This window comes from Oryctolagus cuniculus, chromosome 11, assembly GCF_051225735.1.
Source record: "Oryctolagus cuniculus isolate XC-2025 breed Fujian yellow rabbit chromosome 11, ASM5122573v1, whole genome shotgun sequence".
Classification (NCBI taxonomy): domain Eukaryota; kingdom Metazoa; phylum Chordata; class Mammalia; order Lagomorpha; family Leporidae; genus Oryctolagus; species Oryctolagus cuniculus.
The window spans coordinates 20353175-20368479 of record NC_142877.1 but is presented as its reverse complement, the minus strand read 5'-3'; the positions used below and the strand labels follow the sequence as shown (position 1 = coordinate 20368479).

At 53.2% G+C, this 15305-nt stretch overlaps 1 long non-coding RNA gene and 3 other non-coding genes across 19 annotated transcripts; all 4 read right to left on the bottom strand.

The window, feature by feature from the left end:
- Positions 1–5013: 5013 nt before the first annotated feature.
- On the bottom strand, positions 5014–13346 carry LOC103348182 (uncharacterized). Of its 16 annotated transcripts, XR_016215862.1 has the most exons (9): positions 13180–13342; positions 10589–10735; positions 10240–10292; positions 9980–10126; positions 9666–9836; positions 9384–9487; positions 7259–7331; positions 5336–5391; positions 5014–5230 (listed from the first exon to the last, which is right to left on the bottom strand). It is a non-coding gene; the product is annotated as an uncharacterized LOC103348182 (long non-coding RNA). The 16 variants fall into 16 exon arrangements; XR_007919639.3 differs by lacking the exon at positions 10240–10292 and having other exon boundaries at positions 9980–10184; positions 13180–13343; XR_016215859.1 differs by lacking the exon at positions 9666–9836 and having other exon boundaries at positions 10240–10358.
- LOC127491209 (small nucleolar RNA SNORA71) lies at positions 6636–6766 on the bottom strand. Its single transcript, XR_007919798.1, has one exon. It is a non-coding gene; the product is annotated as a small nucleolar RNA SNORA71 (small nucleolar RNA).
- On the bottom strand, positions 8849–8981 carry LOC127491207 (small nucleolar RNA SNORA71). Its single transcript, XR_007919796.1, has one exon. It is a non-coding gene; the product is annotated as a small nucleolar RNA SNORA71 (small nucleolar RNA).
- On the bottom strand, positions 9719–9851 carry LOC127491206 (small nucleolar RNA SNORA71). Its single transcript, XR_007919795.1, has one exon. It is a non-coding gene; the product is annotated as a small nucleolar RNA SNORA71 (small nucleolar RNA).
- Positions 13347–15305: the final 1959 nt, after the last annotated feature.

Sequence of the window (15305 nt, the reverse complement as noted above, 5' to 3'; positions counted from 1 at the left end):
GCAGGGGGTCAGAGAGTGAATGAGAAAACACATGGACTCTGCTTTCCTCAAGCTTACGGTCAAAACCACAAGCCCTGCTTAACAGAGGCCAGAATCCACCCATCCCTGCCCTCTAGAATGGATCCAGCAGCTTTTTTTTTTGAAGATCTGTGTTATTTATTCGAAGGACAGAGTTACAGAGAGAGAAGGAGAGACAGAGAAAGAGATCTTCCATCAGTTGGTTCGCTCTCCAAATGGCTGTAACAGCCAAGTCTGAGCCAGGAACTCCATCTTGGTCTCCCACATGGGTGGCAGGGACCCAAGTACTAGAGCCATCATCTGCTGACTTCCCAGGCACAATAGCAGGGAGCTGGATCAGCTGGGACTCAAACTTGCCCTCCAGTATTTTTTTAATTTCTTTTTAAGATTTATTTATTTATTTGAAAGTCAGAGTTACACAGAGAGAGAAGGAGAGGCAGAGAGAGAGAGAGAGAGGTTTTCCATCCACTGGCTCACTCCTCAACTGGCTGCAACAGCTGGAGATGCACTGATCCAAAGCCAGGAGCCAGAAGCTTCCTCCAGGTCTCCCATGTGGTGCACTCCAGTATTGAAAGCTGGCATTACAAGAAGCAGCTTAACACTGAGCCAAAATGCCAGCCCCAGAGACCTGTTTTTAAGGGATATTGGAGGGTAATAACCACCTGAGGCACCAGCATTCTATATGGGTGCTGGTTCGTCTCGGCTTCTCCACTTCCAATCCAGCTCCCTGCTAATGGCCTGGGAAAGCACTGGGAGATGGCCCAAGTGCTTGGGCCCCCACACTCATGTGGGAGACCAGGAAGAAGCTCCTGGCTCCTCACTTTGGATCAACCCAGCTCCAGCCTTTGCGGCCACTGGGGAGTGAACCAGAGGATGGAAGACCTCTCTCTGTCACTCTTTCAAATAAATTTTTAATAAACAAACAAAAAGAGCTGGGAGAATATAGGTGGTGGCTGGCGGGGAAAAACCCCAGCGGATGAAGAATTTGCTCAGCCAGAGGCGCTGAGTTAACTTCTCTGACCTGACGTGACACCTTCGCACACAGCCCTGTGGTGAGGGTGACAACACAGTCGTTCCTTTCCACAGATGCTCTGAGACCCATCTCTCCCTTTGGTGGAAGGTGTACCCTGGAGCACCTTCTGTTGCTGCCATACGATGCCAATAAACCTGTTGAGCACAGGTTTGCCCTTGGTGGACTTCACCAGATGGACTTTAGATTCCAACAAGACCCTCATTGCCACAGACTTCCACGTTCTCTGCATCTGCATTATTCAACCCAGCAGCCCCAAGACTCAAATTTTACATTTTTACGTAAATAGCCAGACATGGCTTGTGGCTTCCCATAATGGACAGCAGTTTGAAATAAGCTGTGAGGTGCCCTGTTTTGCTGTTACCCCCCAGCACTCCATAAGCATTTGGAGTCTATCTATATATTATCTATCTCTCTCTATATATATAATCTATATATCTATATATTATCTATATACTTAGCTGGGATCACCTTGAGGGCACAACTATCAAATTCACCACTGTATCTGTACCTAGCATGGCATCTCACTCCTAAGTGACCGCATAAGCTTTTTTTTTGCAGCAAATGTGCCTAACTGCCCAGCTCTGAGTTCTACAGAAGCTCCCATCAGCTGCTTTGCCGGGTCTATGAGGTTCCCAGCAAGGGTTGTGCCTCCGTGGCCTTAATCCCAGTTCTTGGGTCACTGTGGTCAATGTAATCTCATTTCCACAGACCCTGGAGCCCCACACGGCTCCAGCTGCAGAGAGCAGAGGTGAGAAGCACGCATGATGATGCTATGCCAGTGACTGGCATCTCCATGCAGACTTGGTTCTGGCTTTGTTCTGCTGCTCTGCCTGCCCCAGCAGCAAACACTGCGGATCGGCCTTGGCTTTCAAAGCGGATTTCAATGCAGATTCTCTTGGCATCTTTTCAGGCAGCTATGGCCTGAGAACTCAGAAGATGGTCCTTGAAGAAAAGAGCAAGGCTGAAAAAGGACTTTTGATTTCAGTTAGGAACTGTTGGCAGGGTAGGGCACTTCAGCCACTAGTTATACCTGCCCCAGAGCGAGCATTTGGTCTAGCAGTTAAGACGCCAGCATCCTACGTCGGGGCATTAGGTCCAATTCTTAACTCTGGTTCCTGACTCAATTCCTGCCAATGCAGACCCTGGGAGGCAGCAGTTGATGGCACAAGTAACTGGGTTCCTGCCAACTACCAGGGAGACCTGGACTGTGTTCCCAGCTCCCTGGCTTTGGCTGGGACACTGCAGGCATTTTGGAGTAAACTAGTGGATGGGAATACTTTCTTGGTCTTTGCCTTCCACATATAATTTTTAAAATGTCTTTGAGGGGCCGGCGCTGTGGCGCAGCAAGTTAACGCCCTGGCCTGAAGCGCCAGCATCCCATATGGGCACCGCTTCATGTTCCGGCTGTTCCACTTCCCATCCAGCTCTTTGCTATGACATGGGAGAGCAGAAGATGGCCCAAGTCCTTGTGCCCCTGCACCCATGTGGTAGACTGGGAAGAAGCTCCTGGCTTCAGATCAGCGCAGCTCCAGCCGTTGCAGCCATCTGGGGAGTGAACCAGCAGATGGAAGACCCCTCTCTCTCTGTAACTCTGATTTACAAATAAATAAATCTTAAAAAAAAAAAAGGCTTTTGAAAAGTGTAGGACTCCCTTACTGGAGTGCCAGTTTCAGCCCTAACTGCTCTGCTTCCGATCCAGCTCTGGGCTGATGTGCCTGGGAAGGTAGCCGATAATGGCCCAAGTGCTTGGGTCTCTGCCACCTATGAGAAACCTGATGGAGTTCCTGGCTCCCGGCCTTGGCTTGGCACAGTCCTGGCTGTTATGGCACTTGGGGAGTGAGTTAGCAATGACAGCTCTCTCTGATGCTCTTTCAAATAAACAGATTTTAAAAGTTTAAAAAAAAAAGTGTGGGCCTCACTAAGGCAGGTCAGCTTGAATTCTGCAACACGCCCAGCCAAGGTAATTCCAAGTTCAAATGCAGAGATGAGGCAGTTAACTCCAGCACAGCCTTTGGGACTTACTTCCTCTGCAGGTCACCATCTCTTGACTGTAGCCACTGACTTTACACCATCTGCAGAGCCTGGCCCTGAGGACACCTCAGCTGACACCACATAGCTTACCCCAAGATAGTCTGACCAACCTGACCCAGCTTTTCCAGAACTCTCCTAAATTTAGCAATGTTAGTTTCACTTCCTGGAAAAACCCTTTCAGGCCTAGGCAAACCGAACAGTTGATCACAAAGCAGGGAATTCCTGATGAGCCAGGTTCTTGAACTCCAGGGTACTCAGCCTGCTCTAGCGACATCAGCCCTGCCTCCCTCCACAGCCCACACTGACACCAGCCATCATCCCAACCCTGGCCTGACTCTTCTGCAAAGCTGGCAACCTTCAAAGGTCGTAAACATGAGTCAACTGCCAGTACCTAACTGTACACCTCAATCAACAGCCCATTTCCCCTGCCAAGCCTGAGTGCTGTAGAATAGGAAAGGCTTAGCCAGCGCCGTGGCTCACTAGGATAATCCTCCGCCTTGCGGCGCCAGCACACCATGTTCTAGTCCCGGTTGGGGCACCGGATTCTGTCCTGGTTGCCCCTCTTCCAGGCCAGCTCTCTGCTGTGGCCAGGGAGTGCAGTGGAGGATGGCCCAAGTGCTTGGGCCCTGCACCCCATGGGAGACCGGGAGAAGCACCTGGCTCCTGCCATTGGATCAGTGTAGTGCACCGGCCGCAACACTCTGGCCGTGGCGGCCACTGGAGGGTGAACCAACGGCAAAGGAAGACCTTTCTCTCTGTCTCTCTCTCTCTCACACTGTCCACTCTGCCTGTAAAAAAAAAAAAAAAAAAAAAAAAAAAAGGAAAGGCTTGAGGAATGAACACAAAATCATTGTTGAGGCTGGTGCTGTGGTGCAGCGGGTTAAAGCCCTGGCCTGAGTGCCGGCATGCATTATGGGCACCAGTTGAGTCCCGGCTGCTCCACTTCCAATCCAGCTCTCTGGTATGGCCTGGGAAAGCAGTAGAGGGTGGCCCAGGTCCTTGGGACCCTGCACCCATCTGGGAGACCCAGAGGAAGCTCCTGGCTTTGGATCAGCGCAGCTCTACCCGTTGTGGCCATCTCAGGGGTGAACCAGCGGATGGAAGACCTCTCTGTAACTTTGTCTTTAAAATAAATAAATCAGACCGGCACTGCGGCTCACTAGGCTAATCCTCCGCCTGCACTCCAAGTTCTATTCCCGGTTGGGGCACCGGTTCTGTCCCGGTTGCTCCTCTTCCAAACCAGCTCTCTGCTGTGGCCCAGGGAAGGCAGTGGAGGATGGCCCAAATGCTTGGGCCCTGCACCCTCATGGAAGACCAGGAGGAAGCACCTGGCTCCTGGCTTCAGATTGGCGCAGGTGCCGGCCTTGGCGGCCATTTGGGGGGTGAACCAACAGAAGGAAAAGCTTTCTCTCTGTCTCTCTCTAACTCTGCCTGTCCAAAAAAATAAATAAATAAAATAAATCTTTAAAAGATCCTTCCTCAGGGGAGAGGGAGTGGGAAAGGGGAGGGTTGTTGGTGGGAGGGACGGTATGGGGGGGGAAGCCATTGTAACCCATGAGTCGTACTTTGGAAATTTATATTCATTAAATAAAAGATAAAAAAAAAAAAAAAAAAAAAAGATCCTTCCTCCATGCCCAGCCCTGCTGCTCCATGGGTTGCTACTGACTTAAGTTTGAGCACAGCTGCTCCATTTTCAATCTGACTCCCTGCTAATGAGCCTGGCAAAGCAGCAGATACCCAAGTCCCTGGGCCCTTGCAGCCACATGGGACCCCCAGATGAAGCTCCTGGTGTCTGGCTTTGGCCTGGCATAGTCCTAGCTGTTGTGGTCATATGGGGAGTGCAACAGTAGATGGAAGCTCTCTATCGCTCCCTCTCCCTCTGTAACTCTATTTTTCAAATAAATAAATCTAAAAAACAAAAGGCAGGCAAAGTTAGTCCATAAGGTTTATTGATGGGATTCCAAGAGAGAAACTTGGCTATTAAGGTCAAAGCCAGAGCCAGCCAAGTCTCCCACGTCTGCACGGGATTCTTGTGCAGAGCTGTTCCAGGTGCTCTGAGCCAGCCCAGGAAGCAATGCCGGTGATACTTCACGTGGTGACCTCGAATCCATTCTGTCCCTCTGCTGTCCATAAACACCACCGAGTGACCTAAAATAAAAGGACAAAGGACCAATGACTTGGTGTTTCTGCCTGCATAAATGTGAACCAGCTTAGCTCTCTGGCTCTGGGCTCTAGTCCTTAGCACTCACTCACCACGGGGTACCCGGGGAGTCACCGACTCCTCGGCCATCCGGCTCGAAGGCTGAGACCTAGGAGGGCGAGGAAGCACACAGATCTTTCTCTGCCAGCACCAATCCTCCCCCGCTGACATTACTGGGAGGATCCCAACCAACTGGGCCCAAGCTCGGAGCCGATACACAAACCCAAGAGCACTCCAGTTGCTGGCAGACTAAAGATATATTTCTCAAGGTTCAGAGTTGACAGAACTCCTCTGCCCTGACAGTTGGCTACATCTGGTTTTTGTTTCCCCAAGTATTCAACATTAGAAAAGCAATGCATGCTTGTGCACTCAGGAAAAGAGTAAAGAAGCAAAGACAACACACAAACAAGCATTTCCGTCACGGGCTGTCTTCACATTGGTTATCAGGCTCCTCTCACAAAGCAAAGCCCTTGACCTACAATCCTCAGCTGTGCCCTCGTCATTCCATTTCAAACCCAGACGCTGTAAAAGAGCACTTTACTTAGAGCTGGAAATCATAATTTGTGGTGATATGGATGCAGCTGGCCCTGACAGCAAGCACTCTGAAGAAACTCAGATCAGGCATGAGTCAAAGGAAGGAGGCTGAGGACAGAGGAGATTCCACGAGTGATGCAGGAAGGTGCAGAGAAGCAATCCCTCGGCTGTGCATCTCCAGGGCACACGTGACTGACTGCAGAGGTTAATGGTGTTTGCAGGCTTGGCCTAGGCAGCAGCCTAATGTGTGCTAAGCCTGGGAATAACCTCCCCACTCCACCGTAACATGCAATAAAAAGGCAGGGTTGGAGAGAGGAGCACAGACAGAGAGAAAGAGAAAGGATCTATCTTCCATCAGCTGGTTCACTCCCCAAATGGCCGCAATGGCCGGGGCTGAACCAGGCCAAAACCAGGAGCCCGGAGCTTCTTCTGGGTCTCCCACATGGGTGCAGGGGTCCAAGCATTTGGACCATCTCCCACTGCTTTCCCAGGTGCATTAGCATAGAGCTGGACTGGAAGTGGAGCGGCAGGAACTTGAATCGGCACTCATATGGGATGCTGGTGCTGCAGGCTGTGGCTTTAACCCACTGAACTACAGCACTGGCCCCTGAAATGCTCTCTTGAACATTATTTTCTGGATCTCCCAGCCTTCAGTGCTACTTGCATTTATTCCAGTGTGGAGTGCAACTGACAATGCACAGCCCAGTTCTGGCACGAGGCTCCTTCACTTGAAGACAAAATGAAGCCCCCACAAACTGGGGAGCTGGTCCGGTCATCCCATCACACGGGGCCCGCAAAGGCCTGGCAGAACGGCTGCCGTGTGGGAAGCTCCAGGGTTTGGAGGGGATGGCGTAGCCCCCCCAAACACGGGGAAGTGTCTTTCACATTCCTTTCCCTGCACTACCAATGGTCAAGGCACAGGCAGCCCATGATCACTTTCGGATGCAGGAGCAGAAAAGGACAGACAGCTAGCTCGCCAGGAAAGGAGGCTAGAGCCGGAGACCTGGGCAATAGCCTGAATCAGCGAGAGCAGCCCAGCTGAACACAGCCCTAGCAGCTGCCACCGTGTCCTGGAGGAGTCAAGACACTTCCAGCAGACACAAGAAATTAGCAGTGTCAGGGTACGAAGGCCAAGAGGAGGTCACAGAGCCAGAAAGACCCAAAGGTGGACGCAGAGTTCCTGGTGCCTGAATCCACACTTCCTGTCCCAGCACAACACTGGCGTGCCAGGGCCCAGGAACTGCCACACGGAGCTCTCTGCACAACAAATTCCTGCAAGTCCCTGCTCAGCAGCAGCTGCTGAAGGCAGGTGAGGGACCAGCCCAGAGACCTCCGGGGCTGCCACTTCCCCCTCGCTTCCCTGCTCGTCGTTGTCCCAGAACACGCACAGGACTTCATGAGACGCACGAGAAAACATCCAGAGAACCACCCAGGACTCTTACCTCAGGGGCTCTGGTCCAGCTCCTGCTGCAGTGAGGCAGACGCGTGCCCCGAGGCCTCCGCACAACAGACCACCTGCAACCGACACACAGAACACTTGGCAGTGGCTGGCAGCGCAGACCCAAATGCTGGCCATTACTCATGGCATTTAGTGGCTCTACTGTCTCAGCAACAAGAAAGCGCTACCTCGAAGAAAGGGCCCAGACCCTCCGTGACAGGTAACACCCATGTCCTCCCACGTGCCAGCTGCGCCAGCCTCACTGAAAACATTTCTTGTAAAAGCCTGCCAAGACCCACCCCTTTCCTGGGCAAATAACCCAAGGTGAAAGAAATCACCACCCCGGAGAGCCACCTGCACCCCAGTCACCGCGGCACAAGGCCCAACAGCCAAGATACTGGAACGGCACAAGTGTTTGCCGACACTCAGTGCACACAGACACACACAGGAATATTATTCAGCCTTTAAAAAGGAGTTCCTGCCATTTCCCACAATGTGAATGCACCAGAAGACACTATGTTGAGTGAAGTCAGACTCACAAAGAACAATTTTGCAGATCTCACTTGTATGTGGAATTACATGGATTTTTTTTTGAATTTTCAGCATCAGCAAGAATAAAGCAGTGGTTACTATGGGGATAAAGAGAAAAGGAAGTGGGGAGAGGAAATCCAAGGACAGGAAGTGGCTGACAGGGCTAACATACAATAAGGGCGCTCTGGGAAAACCAGACTCGGGATTTTGTTACAGACATCTGTTTGAGCTGCTCGTGTCTCCCACACACAAGAGAAACATGTGAGAGGATGTTACTCCACTCCACTCTAGCAGCCATTTTACTATCCATATGTATCCCATGTAACATCACGCTGTCAACCTCCAACAATATATACTCAGAAATGACTGCTGAGGCCAGGAAGTCTGGGGAGAGCCGTGTGTGGGTGCAACCAGTGTGGCCTGGGTGGGCACTGGGTGGTGGCGGGTCCCACTCCCACCATCTAGTGTGGAAGGGCGACATCCACATACCCAATCCTACTGTGCTGTACTTTGCCCGCCCCAGTGATTACACTAGTTCCGGCCCCCTTAACCTAGGCCTGAGAACTACCCCTAGCCAGAGGAGCGAGTCTCTCTCATGGCCACAGCTAAAAGTCAACTACAATAAGCCTGGTCCCCCAGAGAAATCGGAGAGGGAAAGGAAGCAAATGCCTCAGGCCTGATGGCTGGCTTGCTCTAAGCGACAAGCCCTACCGCCTCCCAGTGAGACGTCTGCTCATTTTCTTTTGGCCCAGGTGCTACAGGTCAGGCACAAGGGATGCTGTGAAGCAAGGCAGAGGTGCTGCCCTCAGACAGCTCCCAGCACAGGGCCACGCCGAGCAGCCACTCCCACCAGGTGAGACCAGGCTGAGAACGTGGAGAAGAGAGTGACAGGGAAGCAGACAGCTTCCAGCAGGAAGCCCTGGGAGGAGGATCCCCAAGGTGGCTCCCAGTCAAGGGTAGTGACAGGGACCCTGAGGCAGGCCTCGCAGCCACCCGGGCAGAAGCAGCACTCAATACTCAACAAGCCGGGCAGAACGGAGCACCAGGGTCACAAAGCCAGAAGTGTGCGACAGCTCCAGGGTTCGGCAGGGACAGCACGGACCCTCCAAACACGGGGAAGCGCTTTCAGCAGCTGCTCTCCCTGCACTATCAATGACCAGGGCACGGGCAGCCCACGATCACTTTCGAATACAGGGGTAGAAAAAGCCAAAGGGGGAGCCAAGGAGGGCCACAGAAGCAGCCTGTGAACCACGCAGAGCTCATGCACCACTCCCCGTTAGAAGGGGAAGGCAAGCCAGGTTTATAGCAGGGAGCTGTACTGCAAGTGGAGCAGCTGGGATTCAGGCCAAGCTGTTGCCGTAGTGGTGGCTTAGCCCACTGCACCACAGTGCCAGCTCACGGGTGCTCGCTCTTTCTGCAGTTGTCCACCAGGTTCACCAGCAAAAAGACAGCACCTGTGAGCTGGCAGGCTGGCATGCCACATTGGAACACAAGTTCCACAAGTTCAAGTCCTGGCCGCTCCACTTCTGGTCCAGCTCCCTGCTATGGCACCTGGGAAGGCAGCCCAGGACTGCACCCCCCTCCACGTACCCACTGACCTTACAGCTGCGCCTCTGTTCTTTCTAGCTTCTGCTTTCACTCCTGCTTTAAGTGCTGCACACTGCCGTCTGCCAGAAGTAAGCTAGACACCACCTTCAAGGTGCTGTAGAGAAAAACAAACCCAACAATTGCCAAAGTGAATGACCAGTACCCAGAAGGGAACCAAAACACAAGGCCCCAGCTGGGGCTCTGCTACCAACTCACACATTCCCTGAAACAGGGACCCAGAAACACCCTCCTCACACAGGCCCAGCAGGGAGCCGCGCACAGGGCGCACTCACAGGCCAGCCGCCAGCTGCCAGGAGGTATCCAGAAGGTGCCGAGAGGGCAGAGGTGTGCGAACGCTCCAGGGTTCGGCAGGGACGGCGCGGACCCTCCAAACACGGGGAAGTGCTTTCAGCAGCTGCTCTCCCTGCACTATCAATGACCAGGGCACGGGCAGCCCACGATCACTTTCGAATACAGGGCAGAAAAGGACCAAAGAACAGAGGCCAGGCTCAGCTGAGTGTCCAAGCACAAGCCCAGGGCCCTGAGTGCTATACAGGCCTCACTTCCCATCCACGTCCCATCCACTCCACCTGGGATGCCCACGTACCACATCAGAGTACCCGGTTCTGGTCCAGCTTCCCCTGAAGGTGCATCCTGGCAGGCAGCAGGTGACGGCTCTAGTAGTTGGGGTCCTGCCACCCACGTGGGAGAACTGGATTGGGTGCCCAGCTCCTGGCTTCAGCTTGGTCCAGTCCTGGCCATTGCAGGAATATGGGGAGTGAACTGGCAGATAGACCTCTGTCCACCTGTCTCTTTCAAATAAAGAAGTAATTATTTAAAAAAAAAATTAAAAAAACAAAACCTTACATTCCATTTGTCATCTGTGCGCATGGGGTCCACTGGCCTCTGTTAATAAAATTCTGATAAACACGCTTGGATCAGTCATTCATCTCACAAACACTGGGTATATCCATGCAACTAGCACCCTGGGATCAAAAACAAGGAACCCCATCCAGGTCCTGCCCTCATACTGCAGGCTCCCCACTCTACAGAAATGGCGAAGCTCAAGAGAACCGGAGAACCCAGCCAGGACCTGACCTCAGCTCCTTGTGGGCCCCAATCCCAGCCCCCCACCTGCTCCTCCAGGCCTCAGACTTCACAAGACCCCTCCCAATCCCTGGCTGTCTTGGAGGTGCTCATGAGCAGCAGCACGTACCTGGGTCATCCTCAGCCCTGGACGGCCAGAGCCCATCAGGGAGTGCGCATGGGGACTCTGCAGGGGCGAAGGGGGCCCTGCCTGGTGCAGAACCAGCAAAGCCATCCGAGAGAGAATCTGCATCTGCGCCCAGGAGGGCTGTAGCACCTAGGCAAAGAGAAGTATGGGGAAGGGGCTTCAGTGAAAGCAAGCAACAGGAGTCCAGACCCAACCCAGGCCTTCTGAGTCTCTAGGCAACCAGCTTGCACAGTGGAGATTGTCACATTTGCTTTTCCTAAAGACTACGGAAAGGAAAACCAATGACAGTCCTATAGACTGGACACAGCACCTGACACTTTGTAGACAACTGACAGTTTTGGGGGCTGCCAATGCAGGGAGCAGGGGCCAGTGCTGTGGCATAGTGGGTAAAGCTGCTGCATGGCACGTCAGCATCCCATCTAGGTGCCAGTTTGAGACCTGGATGCTCCACCACTAATGCACCTGGGAAAACAGCAGAGGACAGCCTCTGCATTCACGTGGGAGACCTGGGAGAAGCTCCTGTTTGGCCTAGCTGCAGCCACTGCTGCCATTTAGGGAGTGATGGAACAAAGACATAAGCCTCGGCCATTCTTGCTCACTGCCCAAAAGATAAACATTGGAATGTAATTCCTTGCCCTTGATTTCAATTGGGTCTCACTCTACCGCCTCATACCCCACTCTGCATCCTCTTCCAGGTTCCCAAGGCCCCGCCCAGTTCCAGGAATTCCCCTCTGCCTGCTGCTTCCTACCCCCACCCCCACCCCCCCTAAAAGTATAAAAAGGTCTGGCCTAAAAAGCCCCAGCCTCTGGGGGGTCCAGGCCTTCTGCCATGTGTTCCGTCAATGTGCACGCCAGCAGCTGGGCTGGCTGTAAATCCATACACTGCCTCCTCTCTGTTCTGCGCCTCTTTTCCTAACAGGAGTGAACCAATGGGTGGACGATCTTTCTGTGTCTCCCTCAAGGAAAGGAAAGGGAGAAGGGAGGGAGGGAGAGACTGACAGAAACAGAGAAGAAGAAAAGAGAAGAAAAGCCAAGCCAGGGAGCAGAGGCCAGGGTCAAGCAGGGGGCTCGGGAGCCACTGGAGCAAACTGGAAGCACACTGAGGAGAGCCCAGGGAGCAGCTGCCCGATGGGCCACGGAGGATGCTTTTATTGCTGAACCTTGAGAGATCTGGTACTCCCCCGACGGGGCGGGATCTCTAGAACAGGCAGGGGATAGGAATGGGCTTTCCCAGGAAAGCCTGGAGGCGCCTATCTTAGTCCCTGTTAGTGAAATGGCGCAGTCCCAAACCCCATCCTAGGCTCTAGCCCCCCCCACCATGGCTGGAAGCCAGGTGACCACGTGGCCCAACCACTGGTGTCAGCCCGCCCCCATCCTAATGGGATTCTGTTAGGGTCGAGAAACATCGGCCATCTAAGGAAGGCCTCCAAGAGACACTCATGCAATCAGCAAAGGGTTTATTTGATCCAGCATGCTGGGGCTCTCTGAACACGCAGGAGCAGGGTTTTTATACAACAAGACAAATAACGAGTACAGGAAGGAGGGGGTAGGGGGTTACTCAAAGGTCACCCAGTTACGGGAAGATTTGTGGCTTTTCTGGGAACAAAAGGACAAGGGTTTTTTACACGGTCGGGTGAGGCAAAGGTCACATAGTTTTGGGTCCTTATCTTTATAGCTGCACCTGGAGCTCACAGTTTTAACTTCGGAGGGAGGAGGTTAAGACCTGTAATTTTAAGCTCAATTCCTCACTGCTACTTCCCTGCTCGTCCCTGGCTAAGCTTTAAAAGGGCCTGTTCCTGGACACGTGGCTCTCTCCTTCTCCTGATCTCTGTCTCTCTTATGCTCCCCTCCTCTTTTCCCTCTTCGCCCCTTCCCTCCAGTCTGTTGGGTTTCCCCCAATAAACCCTCTCCCTTACTCCGGTGTTTGTTGTTTTGTGGCGGCCCTACAGTCTCTATGGCTGGATCGGACCGGCCCTGGCAACTCTAAAGGCGGCACCCTCCCTGGGACAGGAAGACGTGTCTACACAGCCCGAGTCTCTGCCCCGCGCCTCAGCGCTGCGTGCAGATGTCAAAGCTATCTACCTCCCTGCCTGGTCGGCCGAGGGCCCCGCTCGCCCCAGCGTCTCTGTCCAGCGATCGCGGGAGGCCCAAGTCGGGCACTTGGGCCACAGCACTGCTCGGGCAGGCCCTCCGCCCCACTCGCGGCCAAGGCCCCCGCGGTGCTCACTGCTGTGGGGCGCACAGGAGACCTTTCAGATCAAATTAGGAGTCTTTGTTAGCCAGCTGGCGGCTGCCTGTCTCGCAGACAAGTCCGGAGAAGACAACCCCAGTTGCACTTGCGGGCAGTGTCTGAAGGCAGAAACCACATCCTGGTGGCCTTGGCCGCTATCAAGCAAGCAAGCAAGAGTACAGAAGCCAGAAATACGGCGGTTACCGCCGGCTGAGCAGACCGATGTCTATCCCCAAGGCACAGCTCCCGCCCTGAAGCAAACAAGTGAGTTAACCTATAACCACACCCGGGTATGTGATATCCTGTGGGAAATTTTAAGTTTGAGTCACCCTGTTACACTCACCTCAGCGGCCTGACCCCAGGCACGGCGGAGACCGGGAGCACAGCGCAGGAGTGTGCCAGATGTCTGCAGATTCCGGGAGATGGCGAGGCACTGCAAGGGAACAAAGCCACGCGCCCAGGAAGCGCTCCACTTGCTCAGCGCGGGCGGAAGTACAGCTGAGAGCGCGGGCTGAGGCCTAGAGCGGCGCCTCAGCGGAGCGCAACGTGGAGCGGAGAGCCTGGAGCGCCCCCTTGCGTGGAGGAACTTGATTTCTGAATCCGCGGGGCTACTAGGGCTCAGTTCCAAACACAGTTCGGAATTTTGTCGGTCAGTCTACTACGGTAGAAGCTGTCACTGGGATGAGCACGTGGAGTGTGTTTGTTTGGGACTTTTTCCTGTCCTGTCTCCTGTCCTGTCTCCACTACCATGTTCAAAAGCTCAATGGTTAGCACAGCTGAGTGAATGAATGAATTTTACGCAGATATTTCTCTGGACATGGCCAAACTGAGGTATCTGGGCTATAGCCTGGAATGGGAGTCAGAAGATGAGCACAGAGAGAGGAGCTGGGGATGAATTTGCTTAATTTTGTTCACAGAGTACTAGGGGACTTTGAAAATTTCATGAGAAATGGAACTAAAAGTATGAGTTTAGGGGCCAGCGTTTGGCTTAGAGGGTAAGACACCCTCCTCTGTGTCATAGTACCTGGTAATATTCCTGGCTCTGGTTCCTGAATCTGTCTTCCTACCAATGTAGATCAAGAGGATAGCAGGTGATGACTCGAGTCGTTGGGTGCCTGTCACCTGCGTGGCAAACCTAGACTGAGACTGAGTTCTCCACTCCCGGCTTCCACCAGCCCTAACCACTGTGGGTTTTGGGGAGTGAATGGCTGCATCTCACATCCACTCAGCTGGAGGAGCTTCAGAAGGTCATTCGGGGACTTGATATTTGTCCCTGGGGCTGGCGAGTACGGATGCCTGGAATCAGACCCATTCCTGAGTCAAAGACTCAAAAGGTGAAGAACCTAGGGCCCGTCTTGCAGCGCAGCTGTTTACGGCACTGTCTGCCCTGCCAGTATCCCATGTGAGTGCTGGTTCAAGTCCTGGCTGCTCTGCCTCTGATCCAGCTCCCTGCTAATGCACTAGGAAAGCACTGGGGGATGGCCAAGTGCTTGAGCCCTGCTACCCACATGGGAGACCTGGATGGAGTTCCTGGCCAGACCTAGCTGTTGTGGCCATTTGGGAAGTGAACCAATGGATGGAAGATCTCTCCCACCCCACCCCCCCACCCCAACTCCCCTCTCTTTCTCTCTGTCCCTCTCTGTGACTCTGCCTTTCAAATAAATAAGTAAGAAATAATGTTTTAAAAAGAAGAAGGTGGAGAATCCACACCCAGGAGGTCCTGCCCAGGAGGGACATGGTAGGGTAAGTAGATCCCTAGAGCAGTACTGTGCACATCAGTAGGGGGCAAAAAACATCAGGAGGCAGGTGTCTGGCATCGTAGGTCAGCCAGCAGCTGGAACAGCCATAGCCCATTTTTGAGGATCTGGGTTGGAGTTCTACTCCCAATTCCAGCTTCCTGTTCATGTGCACCATGGGGAGCTGCAGGTGATGGCTCAAGTAGTTGTTCCCTGCCACCCACCTGGGAGATGTGGATTGAGTTTCTGGCTTCTGGCTTCAGCCTGGCCTAGCCCTGGGCATCTGAGGAGTGAACCACTGATTGGAGCACTTTCTCTATTTTTGTCTCTGTCTCTGAAATAAAATAAAAATTTTAACATTAAAAAAAGTCTCAGAATGGGAATCTTGGAGAACGCATGCAAGATCCCAGGCATGGACTTTGGGGCCAGCACCATGGTGCAGTAGGTTGAGCCCACTGCTTGCCACACCAGTGTCCTATATCGGAGCACTGGTTTGAGTCCCAGCTGCTCCACTTCCAATCCAGCTTCCTGCTAATGCACCTGGGAGGGTAGTGGAAGATGGCCCAAGTGCTTGGGCCTCTGCTACCCATGCGGGAGACCAGGATGGAGTTCCTGTCTGCTGGCTTCAGCTTGGTCCAGCCCAGCCCATTGTGGCCATTTGGGGCATAAACCAAATAGATGATCTCTCTCTCTCTGCATCCCTCCCTCTCTTTCTGTAATTCTGCTTTTCAAA